This window comes from Perna viridis, chromosome 6 (genome assembly GCF_037379345.1).
Source record: "Perna viridis isolate PV_CMFRI_1.1 ecotype Kerala chromosome 6, ASM3737934v1, whole genome shotgun sequence".
NCBI lineage: Eukaryota > Metazoa > Mollusca > Bivalvia > Mytilida > Mytilidae > Perna > Perna viridis.
The window spans coordinates 18,319,585-18,332,466 of NC_142450.1; the positions used below are offsets into that span (position 1 = coordinate 18,319,585).

Consider the following 12,882-nt stretch of genomic DNA (forward strand, 5'->3'; position numbering starts at 1 on the left):
AGGTATTCCAACCATGTATCACATTTTGCATGACTCACATATAGCTGGAGAAAAGCTGATCTTTATTTTGCGTCGGAGCATGTTATGTTTTTTGTTCTTACATAATCATATACTGCCGAAAAAGGAATTACGTAAGGAAGGCATAAAAACGAAAAAGTGAGAAACTGATTCGCTTAACAAGGAGGCATCAATGAAAAACCCTGAATATCAAGGCAAAATCTGAACAAGCGCTACTGAAAGGGAATGCATCTGAATACTGAAATATTTATAAAAGTTAACCCATTGAAAGTTTCATTTTACCTGTTACTTTATGCAATCTCCTGAACTTACTCTCTTGACGTTTTAGTGTTGTTTCATGTTCAATGAATTACCGCATTATTTACAAGATTCATTGAAATTCCTATTGAAAGGCTTTAATTTATAGCTTTTGTTCCGAACTCAGTAAATAAGTATCAGTTCTCTGCGTTACACGAGGAAAAGAGCTATTTGAATGAAATATTAATTATTTCCCAAGTAAGGTATTTTAGTAGAGTTTTATTTCTCACGGAACAGAATTTTGCATTATTTATTAGGATTACTTGAATAGAACATTGTTCATCGAAAGACACCGACATTACTGACGTCAAGGTAGCACATATGTACTAAATATGTAGTACAATAGCTTATCAGTATGCTGCATCTAATTGTATGCTCCCAATTTACTAAATTAATTAACCTGAGTTGACAGTTACTTCTTTTGGCAATGTAAGTCTTATTTTTCGTTTTTAACTACATTATATTAGTTTCATAAGATCTGAATAGATCAAGGGAGTAATCAAGGGAACCAAGGTTATAGCAGTAATCAAACGAATGTAATCCAGGGACAAAGACCAGACATGGAAAACAGAAATACACAACAAAGAACATAAAGTAACTAAAATCATAAAAAAATGGAACAAAAATAAATAAGCAAATCTGACTCCACTAAAAACTGGAAGCACGGACCAGGTGCACTGGTAGGGTAAGCGTCCTCTGCTTTTCTAGAAACACCTGCCGAGTTGCTCATAAAAGTCAAGTCCGAGGTAGACAAACCAGGAAAGGAAAACTATGACCCGTTGAATAAATCAGTTTCCATCGTACTGATGGATACACCATAACGATCCACGAGTTCATGATGACGACCATAAAACTTCTGTAGTGATGACGTCAATCTTGTAGCAACATAACCCTGTTCCAGAAGCCTACCTGTTAGAGTTCTAGCGCGATACAAAAAGTCTGCGTAGTTTCGGCAAGCTCTGGCATAACGTATGAATTGTGATATGAACACGCCATACGCAGGAGCCGAAGGGATGTTGCCACAGATGAAAGGAAAATTGACAATTCTGAATGAAATGTCATCACGTTTGTCGTAAAGTTTGGTCAATAGTTTTCCTTTACCATCGATTTCTAAGTGTAGTTCAAGATATGAGGCTGAATTCACAGTGTCTGTAGTATCCTTTATCTCACGTTCGTTTGGGTAGATGCGATGTATCAAATCCCCGAAATTAGGATTTTTTAAAAATAATATGCATCTATATAGCGGAAACAGAGATTGAAGGATCTAGCCAAACAATATTCTTTCTTTCTGATCAGATCAGCTATAAAGTCAGCATCATAAGAGTTAATGAATAGGTCAGCAAGTAAAGGAGCACAATTGGTTCCAGTTGGAATGCCGACCGCTTGTTGAAAAACACGTCCACCACACTGGACAACTATGTTGACGATTACAAATTCCAGCATTTTGTAAACATCTTCCTCTGTATATTTCGAAGATGATTTGGAAAAAAACAACGACGTATAACGTTTTTAAGTCGGGATTTCAACTCAGTATGGGGAATAGAAGTATACAGTGTTGACAAATCACAGGTTTTAATGCTATTATATTCAGATAATAGTCTTGAACTGATTGTCTCCAAAAGATCTTTCAAATTTTTCAGGATCCACATTGAATTAATACCACTTCGGGAGTAATAAGTGTTGAGGTAGGACTGCAGACCTTCTTTGACAGTTGTGAGTAGAGGTTGAAAGAGGTGTTTGGTGGTACATTTTGCAGATCCAGCTATGAATAGAATATCAATAGATTTTGACATATGTTGGTGTTTTACGTCTTGTTACAAGTAAAGTAAGTAAAAAGACTTATGACAAGATGCAATATTATAAGCTAGATCCTAGTCAAAAAGAGTGGTTTGTATGGATTCTTGTGAAATTTAAGAATCCAGTACATAGACGGTAAAGCACAATCATCGTCCTTGGTAGAGAGACCAAAAGAGGATAGCACAGATTTGTGGTTTTCCACAATCTCTTCTTTGGAGAGACTGGTAGCAGTATAGATCTTATCACTGCTATTATTTTTTACGTCTACCTCTGATAATAAACATTGGATATAAAACGTTTTGCAGACAAAAACAATGTTGTTTTGGGCTTTGTCTGCTGGTACGACAACATATTTGTCATGTATAGTAGACAATGTTTATGCTACATCGGGGTCTTTGAAAGCTGATGTAGCCTTTGCACTCATTGACCTATTTAAAACTTTCATTCGGTACAAAATTAAAGACCTCACGGCCTTTAACCACTCTGACAGAGAATCAATGTCTTCTTGTTCTCGTACTAACCAATAACTTGCACAGTGGAACTTATCGTTTTATTATTCTAGCTTAGTTGATGGACCAAAACCATTTTCTTTTTTTTTATTTTTTTTTTTTGTGCATAAAGCTGTATTGCTTTTACATTTTGAACGGTCTTAAATATCAAAGCAAATGTGCAAATGTGAAAAGGGTTTGTTATATTTGGGTCATATCCGTCACCTGCGTCACTAGTTTACAATGACATCGTTCTTCCAACATATTTAGTCATGACTAACACAAGAGACGGCTGTAGACAATGTTTATGCATCGTTAAGTTCAATAAGTAAATAATGATACCATTGGCATCAATAGATTTTGACATATGTTGGTGTTTTACGTCTTGTTACAAGTAAAGTAAGTAAAAAGACTTACGACAAGATGCAATATTGTAAGCTAGATCCTAGTCAAAAAGAGTGGTTATGATAACTAAAGACCTTTGTCAAATCCTTATTGATGTTTCAGTTAGCGACACATTATGCTTCCAAATACTAGCTTAACTGTTAAATGTAAGTACCACCGAAAAATAAATGCAAATATAAGAAATCTTGTCCATTATCTCAATCAAGAACTATTTTGGTTTGTATATTTATTCATAATTATGTGCGTTACTTTTTTTCCAATCACTTTGCATATTTAATACCTAGTCTTTATTCTCTGTGCGTAATGTCCAACATTACTTGAATAAATATATATCGATCAAAAGGAAAACAGATGCTTTGGTTATGTTGAAATGTTATTTACAATTTGATTCTCTTTATTTTGTCATTTGTTTTATTGCTAAATGTTTTATCTTTTAAAAATGCCAAACGAAAAATCATTGACAAAAAAATGTTGAGACTACACTATCTGCCACAAGACCTAACAAGAACTTAAAAAGATACAAATGCATACGTACAAACAGACGAGCAACACATATCTTTTAATTAAATCGGTGTGACCTTATGTGCTCTGGGAGGATGAGTGTTGCTACCTGATATTTTGGAAAACGCTATTTTATTATCTGCTGTTAAATGACAAAGGCCTCCAGGACAACTTGGCACTCCCGTTATTGTGTATCGCAGGTTCCAGGACAACTTGGCACTCCCGTTATTGTGTATCGCAGGTTCCAGGACAACTTGGCACTCCCGTTATTGTGTATCGCAGGTTCCAGGACAACTTGGCACTCCCGTTATTGTGTATCGCAGGTTCCAGGACAACTTGGCACTTCCGTTATTGTGTATCGCAGGTTCCAGGACAACTTGGCACTCCCGTTATTGTGTATCGCAGGTTCCAGGACAACTTGGCACTCCCGTTATTGTGTATCGCAGGTTCCAGGACAACTTGGCACTTCCGTTATTGTGTATCGCAGGTTCCAGGACAACTTGGCACTCCCGTTATTGTGTATCGCAGGTTCCAGGACAACTTGGCACTCCCGTTATTGTGTATCGCAGGTTCCAGGACAGATTGGCATTCCGGTTATTGTGTATCACAGGTCGAGGACAGATTGGCACTCCTGTTATTGTGTATCACAGGCCCAACCGCACACTTAGGTGGAGTAAATTACAGCAGCGTTTTTGAGGGAATGATAATGATTATTAATTGTATGAACATACATTTGTTTAAGTACAAGTGCATTTGGAATTCGAAATAATGTTTTATTAAAAATGTAAATATATATTTGGGAATAAATTTTTGTTGGAACTTTTTTACGGTGATTTGTTCTACCCACGAAATAAATGAACTTTTACCCTCAACAAAATTTACTGATTTTCCAGTAGTTAACCCCCAAATATTTCTTCAAATAAGATTTTTAAATGTCATGAACAGTTTACGTGAGATAAGGACGCCGAAAGCAAAAACTGATAAAGTATAAATGTTTGTAGGGTACTAATTTTCGTTTTCGCGGATAGACCAAACAACGAAATTGTGTTCCCTACGAAAATGAGATTTCTTTTGATATGTATACTGAAAACCTCAAAACCACGAATTCAAAAAATCACGAACTTGTGTTTCTTCCTTAATCCTCGAAAATTGATGGCCACGAATAAAAGTATTTTCACAGTAGTACATGATTAATAGTAGAATAATGATTCTCACCGAGTCAATGACATTTAAAGGAAGATGTGTGTATATCTTTTATGAAAAAAATCACGATAAACGAGTGTGTGTTATTACGTTTTATTTAAACTTTTAAAGGCATTTTATTGAAAACATTTCCATACTGTTTAGAGATTTTGTTTGAAACTGTTTCAAATATCAATTTATGGAACCAACAATTGAACGAAAATGATTAATAATTCAAAACCTTTATGTGTTAATCTTTAATGTTTATATATATGCAAGACACGCATTTAGTGTAATTTCCTACGACACATGTCATTTCTAATAATAAATAAACTTATTCTTAATTCATGTTCAATGACATTTATTTTCCTCTGAAATAACCAAAACCGTTTAATTGTAGAGGAAACTCTGGTAAGTTCTTATTTCGTAAAGGATATCTTTTGATTGCTCCGAGACGATTGACTTCGTGGAGGATTTACTGAATTAATTATAAAAAATCAAGAAAAAAGTTTTGAAAAAAATACCATAATAGATTATGCGTGTGTGTGTGTGTGTGTGTGTGTGTGTGTGTGTGTGTGGCAAACGTTTTGATTGAACTCTTTTTAACAAAAAATAAATCTTGTTACTTTGACGCAATTAACGTTGATCGGTCTACAGTCCAAGAATCCATTTAGCCTACACAAACTGACATTTTAAAGATTAATCCACTCTTAATATATTGGTATTAGATTAAAGAACTTATGGATACTAAGAAATTAAATAGCAAGGATTGACTTTTTTTCACGAAATAATTTGTTATGTCCCAGTTTGATGTCAACAAAGTTATTCTGTTATTTTTGTTCGCTAGTCATGCAATTAGACTGTCTTTGTTTTGTTTTTGTTTTGGTTCACGTTCGGGTCATGTTCTTCCCTATTTGAACTAATGAACATTGTCGATTTATTGACGCTTCGGTTATTTTATCAATAAAATAAATGGCAAAAATTACATCGCTTATTAGAATTACACATTTATGGTAGCTATGGTTTTCTTACATTACATTAAATATAAATTTGGACAAAGTACTGCATGCATAATCATGATTTCATAATGTGTTACAAACATACGTTCATCCAGAGCAAAAATGCACATTAGCATTTTCTAAATTTTTATTTGATCATTTGAAAACGTGGACACGAGATTTGTGTTATAGTGGATATATCCATCTATCTGTTTTTATTCATTTCATTTCGTTTAATACTGAATTTAAATTAAATACCCTCAGAACTTTTAATCCGTCAGAAAATATTTGACATGTAGGCTTAGTTCAAATAGAATGATTACTTTGACCAAATTCGTTTCCATCTAAAAGCAATAAAATGTTCAAATCCCATGTTATATCAAAAATAAATTAGTGTGGAACCTTTTCAATCTATGACAATGACATCTGATGGGCAGGTAGACCAATAAATACAAATATATCTGATTCCAGAATTCACTGTCTTCAATTCGTCGTATCGATCTATTTGTCGTTGTATCATTTCAAAAACGGCCTTCAAATCTAGAAGTAATATCAGTTGACACCTAGAGTTTTATATGGTTTGAAATTATTCCGAAAGTAACACTGCCGTAATTGGTACGGGGATTCTCATCCCCCCAACGGTGTCATTACTTCTTTGTAATCACCATGAATCCGTCATTGTCAGTATTTCCTACTCTCGTTGTAATCTCGCGAGAATATTTTGATGCTCGGTCTTTTGTCACATCTAGCTCATCTTACCCCGCAATTGGTATGCATAGTTCAGATTGGAGATCGATAACAATTGACGTTCTTCAAATGATGGGTTCTGTGAGGGGTTATTGTTCTCCGGAATTTTTTGAAAATAAAATAGTATCTATTAATTGCTTCAAATTTGACCTTACGTTCGAGAAGGATTACTTAATATAACACCTGAATTGATAAATAGTTTGAAATGTTTTAAATTTGTATCAGTTGTATAATCTTCGACAGATTTCCCATTTGATGAATAGTGTGAGCTAATTTTCATTAATGTTTGACTTAATCTTATCTCTGATTGAGTCTTTCGCGGTTTAAGTCCCTTTGTTAAAGAATCTCTGCTAAATAGTTTCATTGACAATCTTTTTAATGTTTCTATTACGTAATTTAACGACCTGACCTTAGAAGGATATTGAACATCTTCATTTACAAAAGTATCAGAAAACTTGATAACACAAGAAAGCAACTACTGACAACCAACAAACTTTAAGGAAAATGTAGTTGTGAATATTATAGTCGTGTTACTACATCATAATATTTTGTTTTGTTTTGTTTTGTTTGTTTTGTTTTTTTTTTTTTTTGTTTTTTTTTTTTGTTTGTTTTTTTTTTTTTTTGTTAACACCACCTGTGAATACCACTCTTTCAAACAATTGATATAATATTTTATTTTTTTTCAATCCTTTCGTGCAATATGTATTTTAATTAGTCTTAAACTTTATTCGAGATATTTTTACAAGCGTACCAATTTCATTTCTTTGATTTTTGTCACAATTAATAAAATTTATTGAAAGGCAAACGTATATTCATGGTTAATATAAAGAAAGCTTGTTTATCTTCTTGTCGTCGTCATGTAAAGTGTACAACATTTTAATGCTGTGATCAAACCAGGTTAAGATCTGAATGTTTTGAATGAAATATTAGTCGACCTAGATTGGTAAATTCGTAAACTTTGTATCCTTTTAAGATCATTATATGAGATAATGTTATACTTGGTTCTGGGATTGGTCGTACATTCCCCAACCCTGTTTCAAAACTAAAATCAACGCTTGACTGAAATATATTGAAAGAATTTCTTTTAATTGCTTAAAAGGAACTACTCTATAAAGCCTATCTGTATAAGTACAACGCTTTATAACTTTGCTAATATTTTCATAACTTAAGTAGGAATTTGGATTAATGTGTTAGTAAAAATTTGAGTTTGCTTGAATTAACATCTAAAAAAATATATTTAAGTATTGAAGCTCAAATATACGTTGAAACGTATTGCGGTCATTACGTACAGAAAAGTACATCTCATCGTTGTTAAATTGCATTATTCATGCGAATCATTTTTAAGCTTTATTTCAAATCACAAAATACATTTTTAGCAACCAAAATCTTCGCTAAAAATCTAAATCTAATTTCAACAAGTAAAAGCTTTCAATCTCTAATCTCAGGACTGTAAACAACTAGAAATGTGTTCATGCTTCAGTTTTATCGCAAACATCTTGTATTCCCACGATAGAGTAGGAATTTCAGAGCAAGATGCATAAATACGATCGCCAAACTATGCTTGAAGTATTTTCAGTTGTCTATCGGTTGTCTTCAATAACATAGCGTGAAATTATATGAAACAATAGAGAAATGGAAGGAAGCTGTTTTATGATTGATAACTCGGTGATCATGATCTTTCCAATTTACGAAATGTGAAAATTTTAATCAGAAACCCTATGATTGATGCGCTTTCTGATTACAAAATGGTTGTCATAAATTGCAATGCTATTTGAAATAGGATTGTGAAACTTTTTATCTAACAAAATCGTTACTTGAACTCCTTGAATCTCCTTTCCTGCTCCTTAGATAATATTCAGATATTTAGTTTTTGATACTTCTATTCCAAAGTACTGCATGAACAGAAAGCAAAGTATCTTATAATGGTAATCATACGTACGTATGTATCTGTTTTATCCGTTTTAATCTGTTTTATCCGTTTTATCTGTTCTACAAAACTATCACTTGTACACGTTGTTTATCTACTATACGGTTTTGCTTTTGTTGGAAACCAGCTAAATATCAATTTCGTTCCACTTATTTGTCCTTTAAAGTTAGTTATTCTGATGGTAGGAGAATGCTAAAATTAGATTTTTGATCGACTGGAACCGAATTTACAGACCAAGAATATATTTTAACTTTTCACATAACAAAATGTCTGTACTTAAGTTGTACTAATTATTTGTCCAAGAGTTTTTACTTCCGTTTCTTATTTCAAGCTACATAATACAAAGAAAAATGAACGAGTTACGTTACTGAATAAATGAAAATGTTATTGTAAAGTTATTAAAAGATGAAAGAAAACAAATGTTTAAAGATCGATACAAAATGATCGAAAAGTTTCTATAAGTACAAAAGCAAAAGACAACTTGACGTGAAAGGTATTCTCAATCAAACTGAGGAAGCAAAATAAATGTAGACGCAGAAAGAAGTAAATAATTTCAATGCAAAAACTATATATATAACGCGGGAAACTATGACAGCAATAGTTGGGCAATTTGTAGAGAACGCCTGCCCTACCGGTCCACTTGGCCTTTGCTCTCAGTTTATAGTGGCGGCTAGGATGCTCACTTACTTTTGACCCTATGTACGTGTTAATTTGGTTATGTTATATTCTTTGTCGTTTGTGTCGAATTTCCTTGTTTTTAGCCAGTCGGTATTCTTGAATTATGTTATTAATTATTACTGTTCGAATCTCTGTTCCCATGATTTGTCATTGTGAACTACCACAGTCTGTGAGCTTGCACCAGATTACAAGGAGACCATAACGCCTTCTCCTCATTGAAACAACCACCGAATTGTCAATGTCCTTTCCGATAACATACAGAGAAACACAATGGCTCAGCAATTACAAGTGTAAAAGATATGACTTAATAATGTATTTCCATTCAAGAGTTTGATTATATCAGTTAAAAAGAATGATACATCTCATTCAAACTATCCTGCATAAGGAGTAGCAGTTTTAGCATCATATAATTATGTTTGCAAAAGTGTATACATTAACACTAGATTTACGTAGACATTTTTGCATATAAAAGATCACATTTCAGTGTAAGGTTAAGAACTGCATTCGTCTATCGGCCTGTTCTTTTACGAAAATTCATCATAGGCACTTTTTGTCATATTTGGTGTGCTGAATTGATTTTGTGTGACCATATTCATTTGTACTGGCAATGAAATAAAATTACTAAATATTTTTTATCGATTTAAACGTTGTCTTGTTTCCCATTCTTAACTTGACATTGGATGAGTCTTTATTAACATACTACAGAAATATCGTGGTTGATAGAATTTCAATTCTGTGCAATTTTCAATCATTTGAGGGGAGCTTTATATACTTAAAAAAGGTTATTTATTTCATATTAATGTTTATATAACGTATTTAATATTAAATGGGGTGATATCAATAAATAATGAAATTGTAAAGAGATGTCTTATTTTTTTATATTTAATAGTACATCGGATAAATTTTATTCATCAGCATCGTATGAAATGATTGAACAGGTGGTACTTTTGTTATTGGGTAAACAGTGGTGATATTTAGGGGGTTGCCTTTGGTTATATTACATTCACCGAAATAAATCCCTACGGTTGTTTAAGTGACTTTTGGGGAAGATTTAAATTGTCGTTCATTGTATATCTAATTTACAAGTTAAGTTAAAACAGAATAATTGAGTGATCGTTATTTAATCAAAGAAGATCATTTTTTTTTATATATATTTTTGTAATAATACTAGTGCTTCTTTTATAAAAGCATTCAAATTAGGTCTATGTACATGTACATGTACTTTTCTTGTGATTTATAAGATGATACCAAACAACGATATCATCAGATGGTATGACTGATATGGGATACTGTCTATTAAAAAAATGGCATTGCCTGCCCCCATTTTTTCTATACAAATTTAAAATAAGTCATGTAGGAGGATATTGGACAAACATGGACATGGGCTACTTTATGATGATTGTTAAGGGCAAGTTATATAGTAGTATTTCCTGAGGAATTTAACTGTCTTACATATGTAAAAACTGTACGACACAATTACATTTGGATTTCATAACTGTCATAAAAATAGGATGTGACTGGAAATGGATTTAAAATCAGGCAACGTTTACCTAGACATAAATATTTTATACTAATATTCGCATTATAGCCACTTAAAACGAATGATATAACAAGACTATTAATACGCTTCATTGATATAACTGAACGGCAGTAGAAATAGAAAGAGCAATCCTTTAATTGCACCTACAGCGATCCTGCTGCTTTATTAGATGCTTATCCAAGCTAATGAGAGATTGCAGTGATAGTATTAAAAGGGGAAGTGTTCCGATTTATACTTCAATTCATGAATTCTAAGTATAGGGCATTTGATGTGCGTTTAATTGACGTTTTATCATTGAATATAAAAGCAACAATCATTCTGAAAGCATATCAATTAGTCTAAACTCAAACATTCGAATTATTGAAACGATGGACTCCATATCTAATCGATTGAATGATAGTCAAATTTATTTTTCGTGTATTGTTTGCAAATTGCATGTTTCATTTGTATTTCTTAATGGAGAACGCAGAATGAATGTGAATCTCAAATAAAACAGTGTTTTCTTTTTCAATATCTCTTCAAGTGTGTACGAATTAGTTTCAGCCATTTACTGTGGTTCATACAATAAACCTTGTTAACCCGGATTAGCTTGGATAATATGCTGTGTTAATCTTATCAATTTAATGAGCAGGATATATTAGATTATTAATATTAACATAAAGGTAAGACGCCAAAATAACTTACTTGATCACTATTTTAAGTATATTTTTCTGACTTATTTTTTAAACGAAAATAGGTAGGCATATTTTTGAGTATTTTGTTTCACTAAGGGAATAGAAAAAGTCAGTCATTATTGAATGGAAAATAATTGAATACGTTATCCGTTAATTTGCATTTTTACATGTACAATCGTGCTATATAAGATAGTATGATATGACTTTCTGGTCTCTATTCTTTTTGATATATTAGTTTCAACACATACTTAAGTTAAAATTACACAAAGCGTTAACGTTTAAAATGCATTATACTTTCCGCACATTGTTACAATGCTTTTCTCTTTCTTCATTCGAATGCATTCAAAAGATGAAAACAACAATTTTGCGACGCAAATATTATACAAGGACCACTTTTAAAGAAGACCGTAAAACTCCTGATTGTGAAATATCTACATACGTTTTGCCTGATCATACGCTTTGATGCATAAAAAAGACACTTTTGCTTCCTGTAGAAATTATATTTCTCGATGCCGTCTATTATGTTTAAAAACATCTACAGCCATATCCCTCAGCCTAATTTAATTTATTTTCGGTACAGTTTTGACAGAACAAGGCAACGTTCGAGATACAAATCGGTACATATATTTGCCAATCACTTTTACTTCCATGTTGCATGTCAAAATTTCATTTCAGGCTGTCAAATTATCAAACATTTGGAAGCCACCAGTACTTTACTTCCCCCTGGATTAGTCAGAAAAACCTCAACATTTCTTTGATTAAGATTGATTTGTTAATACTTTTCAAAATGTATTTCATATGAAATGATTGCACAATCACAACTGAGACTGTTCTTGGAAAAACAATAAAAAAATATAATAAATGGCATGATAAACAATGATCAAAGTCTTGCGTTTTATCAACAAATCTCATTTTCAACATGTGATTGCTGTGTTGCAGCTGCGGGCGATTTGAAAAACTTGCCAGACACAAATATTTGATTTGATATATACATGTATCTGGAAAACTGCTTTTATCAAGTTCCATTAATATACCTGTTTCATTAATCTTGTTTTATTCTATTTTGACAAGTGTTTAGCACGAAATGAATTGATTAAAATGTCTAAAACCTATGTAAGCACCTGTAGTTTCATTTCTTTAATTACACGATTAATGGTATTACGTTGAATTATCTAATTGATAATTCAGGCATTACAGCTGTTAAGTCGTTCATATTTCATGTTTTACTGTAAATTTTACAGATAATTGTTTATTTTGATGCTAGTCTGACTCCTCGAGTTTATTTTATCTTACTCAATATCTTCGTTGAATTCGATGTATTCCATATACATGTACCTCCATTTTATGAGCAACTCCACGTATTACATATTACTTAAATTATGGTTAATTATTTAAGTTTATTTAGTTTCGTTTTGTTTTTGTTTTGTTTTGTTCTGTTTTGTTTTGGTTTTTTGTTTGTTTGTTTGTTTGTTTGTTTTTTCTTTCTCTTTTTGAGAATTAATTTGAGATATGTACTTCAATCCCTTTTAGTTAATCGCATAAGTTTCCATTTGTATCTTTTCCTTTCCAATACAACTTTTGTGAATTCGTAAGCCGTATATCTAAATGGTTTCAAGAAAAATAATGGAAA

The 12,882-nt window shown here is 32.3% G+C and overlaps 1 protein-coding gene across 8 annotated transcripts in view; it reads left to right on the plus strand.

Annotated features, from left to right (window-relative positions):
- The window catches only part of LOC148613927 (suppressor of lurcher protein 1-like), a 189,477-nt gene that overhangs the window by 69,233 nt on the left and 107,362 nt on the right, over window positions 1-12,882 (plus strand). For 2 of the 8 annotated variants that reach the window (XM_088587634.1, XM_088587638.1), the window contains exon 1: window positions 10,797-11,240. The exons of the other annotated variants lie outside the window; for them this stretch is intronic. The gene's annotated coding sequence lies outside the window, so the exon portion shown is untranslated. Of the gene's footprint in view, window positions 1-10,796; window positions 11,241-12,882 lie in introns of those variants that run through there. 8 annotated transcript variants of the gene reach the window in all.